We start from the raw sequence: 15,866 nt of genomic DNA, 5'->3' as shown, positions 1-15,866 counted from the left end.
TTGGTGATAGGTGGCGACTTTAACCTGTTGATGGACCCTACTTGGGACAGCACTTCTTCTTCCCCAGATTGTAAACCCCGTTCACACGCTATACTGACAGATATGTGCACACACTACCCACTAATTGACATTGAGGCTCGTTTGCACTCTACCACACCCACCTATACCCATCACTCTGGATATCACAACACTAGTACCAGAATCGACTATTGGCTCCTTTCCCCAGGAGTGGCCGGCTGGGTGAGAGATCATTCGACACTCCCACGCACATGCTACGCTTGGACACTGATATGTTGGTGATAGGTGGCGACTTTAACCTGTTGATGGACCCTACCAGGGACAGCACTTCTTCTTCCCCAGATTGTAAACCCCGTTCACACGCTATACTGACAGATATGTGCACACACTACCCACTAATTGACATTGAGGCTCGTTTGCACTCTACCACACCCACCTATACCCATCACTCTGGATATCACAACACTAGTACCAGAATCGACTATTGGCTCCTTTCCCCAGGAGTGGCCGGCTGGGTGAGAGATCATTCGACACTCCCACGCACGCTGTCTGATCACTCTCCCATTGTGCTAACCCTACTGATTCCCAGGCTGGGGGGATATGAGAAGCAATGGCGTTTCCCTGGCAAGGCGTTATCTGACCCGGTCTTCAAGGAAGACGTTCGTACGGCAATAGAGGAGTATTTTGAGCTCAACACGGGCACAGTAGACACTTGGGCCACATTATGGGAGGGATTCAAAGCCACTATTAGAGGGGTTTGCATCAATAAACACGTAGGGGCCTTGCGCGAGATCCGTGCCTCCTTGACGCGTATCGAGACTGCAATAGCCACACTGGACAGGGACGCGCTCACAGACGCTGACGGTAGGATAGAGGCAAAAAGGTTAGAGCTGCTGCAAGAGTTCAGAGACACTGCAGACAGGGAACTGAAATATCTATGCGCACAACACTCAGCTAGACAATATGGAGAGGGAGACAGGCCTGGCAAGCTCTTGGCTCAATTGCTCCGCCCTCCCTGCCAGGTTTCATACATCTCTGACATGGTGGATGAACTGGGTGTTCGTCATCAGACCACCCCTGCTATCTGCGATGCCTTCTTATCCTACTACAAAACATTGTACACCTCCACTCTAACAGAAGACCGTCGCGACCCAGGCCCCTATATCAACGAGATCTCTATGGTATTCCTGGAGAAGTATATGCAGGATTTTCTGGCGATGCCTATCGATCCAGACTGCGTTATGGAAGCCATAGATGCATTGAAGGGCTCCTCGGCGCCGGGTCTGGATGGCTTTTCAGCCGACTTTTATAAAGAATACAAAGAGGAATTGGTGCCGCGCCTGATTGAGGTGTATGCTGAGGCGCTTGAAACAGGGGTTTTGCCACCCACGCTTCGAGAGGCGGTCATCATTCTACTTCCTAAGCCGGGTCGAGACCCCACGAGATGTGGATCATACAGACCCCTTTCCCTGCTCAACCTTGACTACAAGATTTTAGCAAAAGTCCTCGCAACCCGACTGTCTTTACTTATGGAGTCTATCATTTCGCCGGCCCAGTCCGGATTTGTCCCCCACAGATCCACTTCCTTTAATCTAAGGACGTTGTTTTCTGTGCTCCACAGAATAGACCCAAATACACCGGCGGCTGCGGTGTTCTTGGATGCCGAAAAGGCATTTGACTCCCTGGAGTGGCCCTTTTTTTTGTCAGTTATGGAACGGATGGGCATGCCACCACTGTTTGTCTCCACGGTCAAACTGCTCTATACCGCCCCTAGGGCACGGCTGCGCCTTAATGGCATGCTCTCTGATAGCTTCCCTCTTTCCCGGGGAACCCGACAGGGATGCCCCCTGTCCCCCCTGCTATATATCCTGGCCATGGACCCTTTGGTACGGCACTTTCAGGAGCGTCACCTACACCGTGGGCTCCAGTTTCGAACGGGTCCGGTACTCATCACTCTCTACGCAGATGATACCATTTTATATGTCAGGGCTCCGGAGACAAATCTGACGCCCTTGCTTCTGGAGGTAACACGCTTTGGGGAATACTCCGGCCTTCGTATTAACTGGCATAAATCCGACATTTTTCCACTCACCCCCTCCACTGACCGCTGGGACTGTCCGTTCCCGCTTGAGTGGAATGCTGATTCGGTGAAATATCTAGGTATCCACATTCATCTAGACACGGTATCCATGGTTCGTCTAAATTATGGCCGAGCGTTGGACTTTCTGGAGGATAATATAGCGCGTTGGATTCGCCTCCCTCTCTCGATGGCTGGCCGTATCGCCATAATCAAAATGATTGTGCTTCCCCGTTTTCTATATTTATTTAACAACATACCGATCCCACTCACTAAAATCTTCTTCACCCAACTACGCTCACTGTTGCTGCGGTTGGTGTGGGGGGACAAGAACCCGCGGGTCTCGTGGCGAATCCTGACACTGCCTTATGAAAGAGGTGGCTTTGGAGTGCCAGACTTTTATCTTTACTACCTAGTCGCGCAATGCGCCTATGCACATCCTTGGTTCCATCCGGACGCTCGGATTCCATATCTGAGACCGGAGGCAGACTTGGTACTACCGCTTGCTCTCAACACGATATTACCCAAAGGCTTACCCCGAGACCCGTTAGACATACAAACGGTGTCCACTACGTCGTGGGCTTGGATGCAATTACGTAGGCTACTCCAGTTAGACGTGCTGTACTCTCCGGCTCTTCCACTACCGAACCCACACTGGTTCCCCATCACCGCGGGGACAGTGGTCCGCAAAACGTTGTCCAAATATCAGCTCACCACAATAGGAGACCTGTTCCCAGACGGACATGTTTTTCGGTGTCCGAGGATCCGCGATTCACGGACCGGACGTTTATGGATTCGTTTGTCTTGACCAGAGTGCGATCCATGCTTAGAGCACAGTTTCCCTCGTTCCCCCTACCACCAGATGACATGCCTGCCCTGACATTCCTACTACAGTCACAAACGGGAGCACATATGGTTTCCAGGCTGTACGGACTCTGTGTGGCGGCCCTTCCTACTTCGGACGCGAGGGTCCGTGCGGCATGGGAAACTGATCTGGGTGGCTCTATCTCGGACGACCAATGGGCTGCCTGTTGCCGAGCCGCTAAAGATGTCTCCGTCAACAGTAGGCATAAGCTGATACATTTTAAGTTTTTGAGGCGACTGTACTTCACACCGGCCCTGGCCCACAAAATCGACCCATCCAGACCTCACTGCTGCCCTAAATGCAAGGCCCCACATGCCGATTTTGCACATCTCACGTGGACTTGTCCGAAACTACATAACTACTGGCTGCAAGTACACCACATCTTGGGCGACATCTTAGAGTGCGAACTGCAACCCATACCAGAGATTGCGCTGCTTGGGTATGTCGTTGAGTTCCCCCGCGCCACGCGGAAACTTGCTGCCATAGGTTTCTTGCTCGCAAAACGGGAAATTGCTTTATTATGGGGGTCTAGACGACTCCCCACTTCCAAGGCTTGGTTATGCAGCCTTGCCCAATGTAATACCAATAGTGTGGAATACTCCACGCAGGTCCCAACAGCTTCACGCCCAGTCGACATCTGGGGCCCATATCGACAGTACGTTAGCAAGTTAACGCGGGCTACACAATCCCAAGCTGCTAGTTCTATTGTCCCAGAAGGGGTGGGCTAGATGTCTCTAGTATGACAGTTGAGCGCTGCCTGTTGCGGTATGAAGGGCTTAGCATTGAAACACTACTAAGAAGGGGAAGGCGTGAGCTGCTGATTCCAGTATGGATGCTGGTTGAGAATGGGGTGTTTTTCTCTTCTGTTTCTTTGCCTACTTGGCCCCGATTGAAAATATTGCATTACCCACGTCCTTTCATTTGTCAATCCATCAATCCTCGTCTGCCTACGACAGTGATGCTACCACCTTGCTCATAATTGATGTGTTGCTTGTCGCTCTCTCTATCACGAAGGCATATTCATTTTCGTTATGTTTGAAAGCAGTTATATCTCTTTACATTAACCTTCCACACGTGCGATTTTCATTAAGAACTGGAATATGGAAAATAAGAATTCTAGAATGTTTTGCACTACTTGTAATACTATTGGTCACGTCCTCCAACTACTTATTTTGTATAACGACCACTAAAGTTTTCAATGTAACCGGTTTACTATGTGATTGTATGCTTGCACGGACCAATCTGATGCTAATAAAGAGATTTAAAAAAAAAAAGCTGCAGCTTTTGATGTTGAACTTAAAATTGCCAGATATGAGCTGTAGATTGCACCCTATTATGGGAAGTGAGCCCCACGGGTGGTACCCCAAGTAAATGATTATTTCTTATACTTACCAATTGTGTTCTATTATGCTGATGGAAATCTGGTGTGATACACAGTGCTATATGAATGAAAAATAAAGATTTAAAAAAAAATAATTGCCCACATTAAAAGCTGGCACCATTTTGTTTTTAATTCACCCTTTGGTGTCCGAAGACCCCGAGCACGACACCCCTGCACCTGGCCTTCCTCATTTTCACCATCTGTCTCTGTGGTTTGTGCCAAGTCCGGGAAACCAGTACATGAGTTCCTGCTCCCCCGCAGAGATGGTTCATGTTTCTGACATGAAGCACGAGCACAAACCCCCAAATGAGGAAGCCTCCCCCTTCCAACTGCCAGACTATTTCACATCGCAAGTCCCCTCACGAATCCTAAGACACGCCCCCATTTCTTCACACTCTGCTCCTCTTGCTGATCTTTGTTCCTCTATCTGCCACGACCTGTTTGTTCCTCTATTTTGCCTCGTGACCAAGACTGTATAAATATTCTGCTGTTGAAAATAAAGACACCCCCACTTCAAGAGAGGGACTTGAGAGATTGCTCCTGTGCCCGCTTGGTGCTGGAAGCGCTCCCCTTAACTCGAGTTATTGGTCTTCTCCTCCTTCATTTGAGCACCACGGACTCCTCGCTTTGCATTGACAAGAAATTATGATTTATTAAGCATAGAAATTCAGAAATGAGGTAATAAGTAAATTTAATTTACCACATTATTTGGTGCCCGGAACAGGGACCTTCCCTTTCCCCCACGCGCCGGCGATATTGGACCCGGTACTGTCCCCTCCTGACCGTTGACGGACTTCAAAAGTGCACAACGCGGGGAATTCGCGCTAACTCCCACGAGGCGAAGAGGGGGACCGACTGCGGCCCAGCATCAACACGAGGCGGTGAGGAAATAGCGGAACGTCCTGAACCAAAGCCCAACCTGCGAAGCAGACGAGTCCGAGGTTCTACAAATCCCACCTTGAAACTGCGCGCCGTGTTTTCCCAAAATCTTCAAGAGGCCTTCCAGTTATTTTTCGGTGAGTACTGCTGAAAAGTATAAAAACGAACCCACAGCTTTTGTGGGGGCGGTAAAGATACGCGTTTTGTTGGTTTCTCACCTATCTTTGGTGAGGACTACTAAAACTAGTATAAAAGACGGACTCAGTACCTTGTGGGCACGGTAAAGATACATGTTTTTTGTGGGTTTCTCACTTATTTTGTGAGGACTACTAAACTAGTATAAAAGACGGACTCACCTCTTTCGTGGGTACGGTAAAGATATTTGTTCTGTTTGTGTTTTTCTCACTTCTAAAATCTTTGAAAGTCTTGCCGCCATGCCTATTTTCTCGAAAATACGTAAGATGGCAACCAAAAGGAGTATTCTTGAGAAGGAAATTCCCCTTCCTCCTCGGGATACTCCTTGACACTTCATGTATGCAAAACATGGTGTCGGTGCACTTATTTATTGTGATCTATGGGTAGAATATACTAAAGACCTAGAACTCAGATATAGACGGCCTGAAAATGGTAGTTTTGATACGGAGTGTATTATGAAATTAGAGGAACAGTTATGGAAGAAAAAGAGAGTCCGCCAGTCACAGAGTGACTCAGTAGAATTATGGAGAAAAGAAGCCCATAGGAGGCAACAGAGGAATTGCATAAAGTTGAAAAGGGTAAGAGAATGTCAGAGCAGGCCAAGAAAGAACAGTTACAAGAAATAGGGAAAGAAGTAGTTAGTGAAAGGAATAAAAGGGAACAATCAGCCATTTCTACTGGTTTTTATCCTGTATTGCCATCTGCACCTGAAAACCTTAACATTGCATCAGCACAGCCTACAGCCCCACTACCAGAGGATACTTTTACTATTTTTCTCTTAGATACTCCACCACCCTATGAAGTTCCAGTCATTCAACACCCTCTGCCTCCGCCACCCCTTTCACAACATAACGCACCACCTCTCACTCCAGAAGGGGGTGCCGTAGGTCCAGACCCAGGTAAAACAATTCCCGACTGCCCCTATGACCCGACTCCGAGCAACACAGGGGAGGCGGGCCGAATAAGTAAAATACTTCATGACTCCTGGGAAGAAATAAGACATCTACCAGCAATTGACACGTTTCTTCAAGCGGCCTCTGAGTTTCTTCGTACTGGAGAGAACTCAAGAGCCATTAACGCTATGACTACAAGAAGATCACACCCTGTAAAAATGCACATGTATAGGTTCCACCTTTGCTGTTTCATAAAACACATACAAGCAGAGGAAAGAAATGTACCAGTTTCACTTTTTGACTTATTAGATTCCACATCCGACCACACTAGTCTAGAACTTATTAATGATGCACTAGACAGGTTCACCCGTAATGTGACCCGTATTCTGCAAAACTTGCAAACAAATGAAGAGAATAAGAAACTTGAGGAGGAAATTACTGAACCTACTGAAAAAGTCCTACCTGTTCGTTCTTCCGCCCCTAATTCACGAACACCCCCGCCTACATTCCTCCAAGGTCACTCTGAACGGTCATCTCCAGATGAGTTATTTGAAAATACATCCAATGCATTAGAATACTGGTTAGACCAGGAACCTCCGCTTACACCGGAGGAGGAGGAAATAGCCAGAACTGCGACCCTATGGGTCTCTCAACATAAGATATATGACAATGACCTCATAGCCCAGCTTTTTCTAGCATTACCACGCTCACATCAAAGATTAGCAAGTCTCTACATGGTAAAACATCTCATCACACTCAATGACACTCATTTTAAACATGATCCAAGACTCGAAGATTTTCTGTCTGACTGCGCTGATAACATGTTCCTCCACAATAGTTCAGTTTTTCTCAACACATTTATAGATTTTAGACAGAAATACTAGAAAGTGACTGGATATAGATCTCCCCATAATACGTGTGGATCAACTAATAGACTTCCTCAAACACGCCAGTTCCCCATGAGAGAGGTCCACCCCAGAGCTGACACAAATGGAGCGCTACAACGCGTCTTCATTTGTGTACCCTTGACAAAACTTGAGTTACTAAGGATGAAAGAGATGGTTCCCTCCCACTCAAAGGATCCTGCTGGATTCTTTAAGGAATTAGGAGATGTATTAATGATGGGAACTTATACTCTTTCTGATATCACAGCAATTCTGAAATTATTGTTGCCATCAGGTATATATGACAAACTAAGAGAAAAAGATTGGGAAGTAGCAGGTGAACACATTAGATGGACTGAACTTCAGAATGACGAAAATACTAGAGTAGCAGGTCAAGGTATAGGAGAGAGACTAAAAGCACTTCCTGGCACTATTTTAAAGGTGCTACCACAGGTACTAACAGTGAAAAAGGAGGACTGGGATGCCATTTCCTCCTGCAAACAGAAACATGGGGAAGACATAGGAGATTATTACAGTAGACTTGAAAAGTGTTTTGCGGTAAATAGCGGCCCTACGCCGACAAGTGAAGCTTACCCGCATCTGTCTGTTTCCAAATTAGTAGATAACGCCTTGCCAGCCATTAAGGACAGAGTACTAAAAGTATAAAGTACCTGGCAAGCACATACACCTCCACAGGTGTTACAAATGCTACAATATCACCAGAATCGCATTAGGGATGAAGAAGAAAATGATAAGAAACGCATGAAAGACACAAAGATGAAAGCATTAGTAGCCCAAACTGCACCCCAGCGTCAACAGACACCAAGTAGCCAGACAAATATAAAAAGCACTTGTAATTATTGCAAAAAGATTGGACACTTCGTTAAAGATTGCCCTGTCTTAAAGCACAATTTGGCTACTGGTAAGACCCAGCCACGCCCATATCAGCCAAAACAGAATGGTTCCCTAGACAGTTCAACACCTTCAGTTCCACTGACAACACAAATGGCCCAAATGAATATTATAGACAGCGCCTACACTGAATATTACCCAGATTTCTCATGATGTTGCCCAGAGAGAGAAGATGACAAACTGCCCCTAATCCCCATTCCAGTAGATCAGACAGGTCCATTTATAGAGGTCCGACTTCTTGGGGAGGATAGGAAGTTTCTACTAGACACTGGGGCCAGTAAAACAACAATAAGCCATCAAGAGGTCCCAGAGGCTCCTCTCTCGGGTTCAAAAAGTATTTCTCTGGGTTTCTCGGGACAACCTGTGACAAACGTCACGTCAAAGCCACTGCCCTTGCAGGTTGGTCCCCTCATGACAACTACAGATCTTATATTGACAAAATCATGTCCAGAAAACTTGCTTGGTATAAAAACATTGAAAGAATTAGGAGCTGTCATTGTTTGCTCACCTACAGATGTCAGACTATTTCTGCGAGATTTCAAGGGCCACTACACAAGTAGAGAATTAGATGAGCGTTTGAAAGATTTGCCACACGCCCTGTGGCTGTGGGCCACTGATTCCACCACAGTAGGATGTATGGAAATAACACCTCACAAGGTTACACTGAAAGAGGGAGCCCAACTACCACGCATAAGGCAATACAAAATTCCACCTCAGGCTGAACAAGCATTAATGTTAATTATTCAGGACCTAATACAGTCAGGTGTGATTAAGGAAACAACTTCTAACATTTGCAATTCCCCTGTATTACCAGTTCATAAAAAAGTGGAACCAGGAACACCACCTGTCTACAGACTAGTGGTGGATTTGAGAGAGCTCAATAAATGTGTCGTTCCACAACACCCTGTGGTTCCAGACATCTCCACCCTACTCACAGCCATAGATGCGGAAGCAACGCATTTTTCAGTCATTGACTTGAAAAACGCATTCTTTAGCATACCTATTCACCCTGACAGTCAATACCTTTTTGGCTTCTCCTTACAAGGACGAAGTTTCCAATTCACAAGAGCTCCTCAAGGTTTCACAGAGAGTCCAAGCGTATATAGCCAAGCATTAAAAAGACAACTAGATACTGTTCAAATGTCCACGGATACAGCCATACTACAATATGTTGATGATATCCTCATTACGGCCAGATCTGACGCAGCATATGCTGAAGCATCACTACTAGTACTAGAATTCCTAGCTGCAAATGGCCATAAAGTTTCCCCTGGTAAGCTCCAATTTTGTTTACAGCAAGTGGCATACTTAGGGCACTTGCTGTCAAAGGAGGGTAGGCAGCTTACACAGGAACGCATCCAACTCATACAACAAATACCACAACCAACAACACAGAAACAAGTTCGAGCTTTTGTTGGTCTCACCTCATATTGTAGACAGTGGATCCCACAATTTGCACTCATTTCCAAACCGTTAGTGCAGCTGACAACACTTGAAGCTGCCGCTACTCCACAATTACCCTGGACAGATGAACACACGCAAGCCTTTCAGTCTCCTAAAAAAGCTATGTGTCAAGCCCCAGTGCTGGCAACACCTAATTACACCAAAGATTTTACATTATTTGTAACAGAAAACTCAGGTACAGCACTATCAGTTCTGACCCAACTTCAAGCAGACAAACATAAACCATGTGGTTATTTTTCAAACACATTAGATCCAGTAGCACAAGCATTGCCTGCATGTCTAAAATCAGTAGCAGCTACTGCACAAGCTATTAGACAAAGCGATTCTATTGTATTGGGACATCATCTGATAGTTCAGGTCCCACACGCTGAAGAACTTCTGTTAAACAGAACACAAACACAGCCTCTGACAATAGCCAGACTCACCGGATATGAGATGACACTTTTTCAGCCACACATTGAGATTAGACGCTGCAACATTTTAAACCCAGCAACACTGTTGCCACTGACCTCTCCTACTGAAGAAATTCACGATTGTATTGACATAAATGATTTAGTGACAAAACCAAGACCAGATTTACAAGATACTCCCCTTGCTAAGGCAGAAATTACACTCTTTGTTGATGGTTCATGTATGAGACTCCCCACAGGAGAATTAGCAGCAGCCTATGCCGTCACAAATGGTACAGACACTTTAGAAGCACACAAGATAGAGATACTGTCGGCACAGGCAGCAGAACTCATAGCCCTAACACGAGCATGTTACTTAGCAAAAGGAAAGTCAGTTAACATCTACACCGATTCACAATATGCCTTTGGAGTTGTACACAACTTCGGTACATTATGGAAAGAGAGAGGATTTCTCACATCACATGGGTCCAGAATACAGCATGCTACACTCATCACTGCCCTCTTAGAGGCCAGTCAGTTATCAGAGAAAATCGCAGTGCTAAAATGTAAAGCGCACACAAAAGGAACAGATGAAATATCAAAAGGGAATGATTCTGCAGACAGTGCAGCCAAGTTAGCAGCAAACACAGAATTAAGTATACCACACCGCCAATATACAATACGAGACCCCTTTCCTGACATCCAGGATGTCCAAAGTCACGCCACACCACAGGAACTGCTAGAATGGAAGGAAAAAGGAGGGGTCCTTACAGATCAAGGCTGGATGACACCTGAAAGAGCAGTATGGTTTCTACCGGATGCCATGGTACAGGTTATGGTAAACACCATACATGGACCAGCGCATCTGGGAGAAAAAGCAATGTTAGACAGCATACAGAATATATGGCACAACAAACATTTGAGAGCTGCAGCCAAACAAAAATGTAAAACGTGCATGATTTGTAATCAGTTCAACCCAGGAAAAGGCACAAAGGTGGAACAGGGAGGATTCCAACCCCCTGACCATCCATTTGAAGTTCTCCAGATGGACTATATCCAGATGGAGAGATGTAGAGGTCACAAGTATGTGCTAGTTGTAGTGTGTGCTCTGACCAGATGGACAGAAGCCTATCCCGTCCCAGATTACACTGCAACGACAACTGCTAAACAATTAGTTAGAGAGTTTTTCCCGAGGTATGGGTTGCTCCGTGTCATCTACTCAGATAACGGCCAACCTTTTTCCTCTGAACTCATGAAGCAAGTGTCTCTTCTGTTAGGGTACACTTGGAAGTTTCACTGTGTAAGACATCCTCAGGCAGCAGGTCTAGTAGAAAGGCACAACCAAACTTTGAAGACAAAATTGGCCAAGATATGCACTGACAAAGGCGTGGACTGGATGGTAGCCTTACCGGTTGCCCTCTTCTACATGCGTATGGTAGCCCATTCCAGAACTGGCTTATCTCCATATGAAGAGGTCTTTGGCAGACCACCAAATATGTGGGGTACGCCAAGGCCTAAAAGAATAACTGATGTTGACAGTACTATGCTGACTGACTACCTGGCTTCCTTGATGTCTGCACTCCAATCTTGTCGTTCTCAGGTTGCTGCCACCTTCCCAGACAAAACCAACCCGGAAGAACACGCCATCCAACCCGGGGACTGGGTCCTCGTGAGGAACTTCGACCGGACCAGTCCCCTCCAGCCCAGGTGGAAGAAGCCAAGACTCGTACTACTAACAACACGGACAGCAGTGAAGGTCGAGGGCAGGAAGGGCTGGCTCCACGCAAGCCACTGCCGAAAACATTTTGGACAAAAAGACACTGTTGCTGATGGCCCTGCCAATGCCACTGACATTGTGACTGAACAATCTTTATTGCCTTTGGAACTAATCCCACAACAGGATTACAAATCAAAGTTAAGGTCTGCCATTCGGACTCTGGCTAATTAAGTCCATTGGGCGTCGGTCCAGTGGTGAAGCGGTTGGAGCATGGGAATGGATTTTAACACCTTGACTATGTAGGAGGAAAAAAATGAACTCTAGAAAAAGACATAATGGTCCTATTATATGTTTGACAGTATTATTTTTCCTCATGGCAGTTATGACGTGTCTTGGTTGGATTCTCCACACTGTTTTTCCTCCAACACAACACACCTCTCATACACCCAACAGCACTCAGGAACACACCTATCACGACCTACCCCCTCATGAACAAGCCCATAGACTAGCCTTGCGAAACAATACCTTCATACAGATGCTACACCACACTCAGCAGGCCAGTAATAGCACCAATTGTTGGATATGTGGATGCATCCCACCTCATCAGAAAAAAGGGAGGGATGCTTCTTTTTCCTTTTCCATTCTCTTATAATGGAACTTGTGAAGCCTGGTTCGCCCTAATAACAGCTGACGATACTACCCCCACCTCCTGCCCTGACGGAAATAATTCATGCAAGAATGGGTGGCCTTGGGGGGATTTAAACAATGTACTCAATACTGCCTGTTACCCTAATAAGGAGGGAGATCCTCAGGCGACCGGTACAGTCCTAGAAAGCGAAGAATACAAGCAAGGGAACATGACCATGTCCTACAAGATGTTAAATACCAAACCTAAAAAGAATGCTGGTCCCCCTTCCATCTCGGTCTCACCAGTAAAAGGACACCTGTGCATCCAGAAAAATGGCTCTGTTCCATTAGGACACAGTGACTGTCATACCACTATAAGTTTTGAAGACAGAGGAAAGTCCTCATTTCTAGCATCTCGCCATACTTATTTCATCTGTGGCCAAACGGCCTATGTGCAGCTGCCCTTGAACTGGGGGGGAACTTGCTATATAGCATTCCTGTTACCCCCTGTCTTTGTGGCCCCATCCACTTACCACCTAGACCTCCTAGTGCCCCATGTCAGACATAAAAGAACGATCGATACCTCCTTGGTTGACCAAACGGAAACCTCATGGGAACAGTATACAGATTTTAACAAAGGGTTCTTCTTCTTTGTTGGCCCTGTACAGAACAGCAAGCTTATACGCAGGTTGACAAGGACCTTAGAGGCTGTTGTAAACCAGACGGCGTCTGCCCTGGGGAGCTTAACCCAGGAGCAGTCTGCCATACGATTGGTTACTCTCCAAAATCGTTTTGTCCTTGACATCATCTTGGCTGACAGAGGCGGAGCCTGTAAAATTATAGGCTCTAGCTGCTGTATATTTATTCCTGATAATTCCCCATCTGTATACACGGCAATAACAAAATTACACAAGATAGCCGTAAGTTTACATCAAGAACCTGGCACTTGGATGTGGTCTGACTGGTTCTGGAAGATAATATCGTCCTGGGGATGGCAACTGCTGTCAGCAGCAGGTATAATATTCCTGATAATAACTGGATGCTGCCTTTGCATCCAATGTGGTCCTGCCCTGTGCGGTCTATGCGCTGCAAAATGCATTCCTAAACCACTTGTCCAGCAGAGAGAAAGGAAAAGAATCATGTTACAAGCATGTATAAATGATCTCATGCAAATTGAGATATAATGTAGGTCCCCTCTGGGGCAAGGAGGGAATGTGGAAGTAAAATCTATAATTATGCCCCTTCGCTGCCCTCTGCGCGATCTAATTATGCCCCTTTGCGCGATCCCCTTTGCGCGATTAATAATTGCCCACATTAAAAGCCGGCACCATTTTGTTTTTAATTCACCCTTTGGTGTCCCAAGACCCCGAGCACGACACCCCTGCACCTGGCCTTCCTCATTTTCACCATCTGTCTCTGTGGTTTCTGCCAAGTCCGGGAAACCAGTACATGAGTTCCTGCTCCCCCGCAGAGATGGTTCATGTTTCTGACATGAAGCACGAGCACAAACCCCCAAATGAGGAAGCCTCCCCCTTCCAACTGCCAGACTATTTCACATCGCAAGTCCCCTCACGAAGCCTAAGACACGCCCCCATTTCTTCACACTCTGCTCCTCTTGCTGATCTTTGTTCCTCTATCTGCCACGACCTGTTTGTTCCTCTATTTTGCCTCGTGACCAAGACTGTATAAATATTCTGCTGTTGAAAATAAAGACACCCCCACTTCAAGAGAGGGACTTGAGAGATTGCTCCTGTGCCCGCTTGGTGCTGGAAGCTCTCCCCTTAACTCGAGTTATTGGTCTTCTCCTCCTTCATTTGAGCACCACGGACTCCTCGCTTTGCATTGACAAGAAATTATGATTTATTAAGCATAGAAATTCAGAAATGAGGTAATAAGTAAATTTAATTTACCACAGGGGGGAGAACGGTACACGGGTGACTGAATGGGGAAGAGTCAAACAGGTGAGATTTATTTATTTATTTATTTATATCTTTATTTCGGCTACCAAAGCCATAAAAGGTTTACAAGTTAAAACATACAATAATAAAGGAAACATATCAAAACATGATTACAATCAATAAATGTTAAAATGATTTTACGCCATTGCTTACTATTAAACAATTTTGTCTTAAAAATATCGAATATCAAGTATCAAGTAGGGTTTGAGTCCTTAGTACACAGTTTACGCTCCCTTCCTTATTACAGCTTTAGTCCTTTCTTCCTTTGAATGAAATAAATGGAATGTAAAAATCTACTAACACTGAATACTATTGTTTGCGTTGTATCTGTTTTAATTATTCTAAGTGCATTAGTACAGGACCTTATTCCTAAGAGATTACACAGTGGTTTAATCCACCTCATTCTCGCCAGCCTGTAGGCAGGGCAAAAGAAGAGGATGTGCATATCATCTTCCTTCAGATTTCCATCACACATAATACAAATATCATTTGCAATAAGGTTATCACTATTGTTTTTCCTGGTCCAACGTGCCACAGTTGAATTGGTCATGAGATTGCCATATCTTAACTTCATAAATAAAGTTTTGGCAAGTGGTGGCTCTATCTCATCAAGAAAAGCCTCGAATAAGGGCAGGTCCTTGAAGCTTAGGAAGTTACGAACTAAAGACCCACCACTATTTCCACTGGTCGACGAATCCCATATGAAGCCCCAAAATGCCTTTTTTACCAGGATTTTTGAGTTTGGAGGCAACCTTTCTGGGTTCTCCCATAAATGAACCAAACCTATGTTAGTGAGCCACACTTTGATGTGTCTAAGCCATGGATTGGATTTCGACACGTCCAAGCACTGAATTTCTTTCAGTCCATCCCTGTAGTCGCATAGTTCTGGTGTCTGCCAAAGTCTTACCCAGAACATTAGAGGCCGGACAATAGTATAATGATCTGTCCTTTTAAAATTCATGTCCAACTGGAGGGGCACCAAAGGGGTGCCTTTCGGGACTCTTGCCAAACTACGCATAAAATTATTGTCCAGAATTGAAAAAACATCTTTTGACGTGGGACCCCAGATCTCAGCGCCGTAAAGAGCTGCAGGTTGGACTTTGAACATGAATAATTCGACTGCGGGTGTCACTGCTTTGCTAGTACTTAAACTATGTTTATTAAGGATTGGCTTGGAATTCTGTGCAAATATTATCTTACTTTTCTCAATTTGAGGTCTCCATGTGAAGTTAGAGTCCAATGAGACCCCCAAATAAGAAAAGTGATCAACGGATTCCAGTTTTTGGCCATGTAGTGTAAGCATTCCTTTGTCAGGTTTAGTTGGATTTAGGGCCATGCACTTTGTCTTTATAGCGTTAATTTCCAATCCTTTATTGGTACAGTACTCACTGAAAGAACATAAAAGTGCCTGTAAACCTTTTTTAGTCTGCAAAATCAGGATGGTATCATCCGCAAAGAGTAATGCGGGAACCCTTTTGCCGTTTAGTTTAGGTGAGTCATTCTGGCATCCCTCTAGGAGTGTGGGAATGTCGTTTACAAAGAGGGAAAACAAAGTAGGTGCCAAAACACAACCTTGGCGAACGCCACGCTCAATAGGTATATTTCCT

This window comes from Lissotriton helveticus, chromosome 2_1, assembly GCF_964261635.1.
Source record: "Lissotriton helveticus chromosome 2_1, aLisHel1.1, whole genome shotgun sequence".
In the NCBI taxonomy this organism is placed as follows: Eukaryota; Metazoa; Chordata; class Amphibia; order Caudata; family Salamandridae; genus Lissotriton; species Lissotriton helveticus.
Note: the sequence above shows the minus strand (reverse complement) of the source record.